A 440-nucleotide genomic window follows, 5' to 3' on the forward strand; every position below is an offset into this window, starting at 1 on the left:
GCTTAAAGATACACTCGGGTAGAGGAGAAATATAAATCTGATATCCATTTCAAGTCAGCGAAAAACATCCAGTGTTTCTATTATGACACTCTGAATTCTTGAGTCATTATTGCACTGTCCGAGGGAGAAAAACCTGTGATTGTTGGCCCGGAGATGGTAATGGCAAGGCATGGAAGCAAAATGTTAATAAATGAGTGGACGAGGACGACTGAAGGACGGGAACGCCTTGGGAAGAACCCGGACATAGGTTAGAGACCAGAGCGACGATGCGTAGGAATTTGAACAAAGTGACGGCATAAGAGTGAAGGGAGAGCGGAGGTTAATTTGGATCTAAGGAAGATGGAAAGAATTTATGTCGGATAAAAACTGGTACAGAGAATGAGGGAGGAGAAGTAATGAAACACAGGGAAGTAAGAAGGGATAGATAACGCAAAGGAAAT

Source organism: Penaeus monodon, chromosome 24 (assembly GCF_015228065.2).
Source record: "Penaeus monodon isolate SGIC_2016 chromosome 24, NSTDA_Pmon_1, whole genome shotgun sequence".
Lineage (NCBI taxonomy): Eukaryota > Metazoa > Arthropoda > Malacostraca > Decapoda > Penaeidae > Penaeus > Penaeus monodon.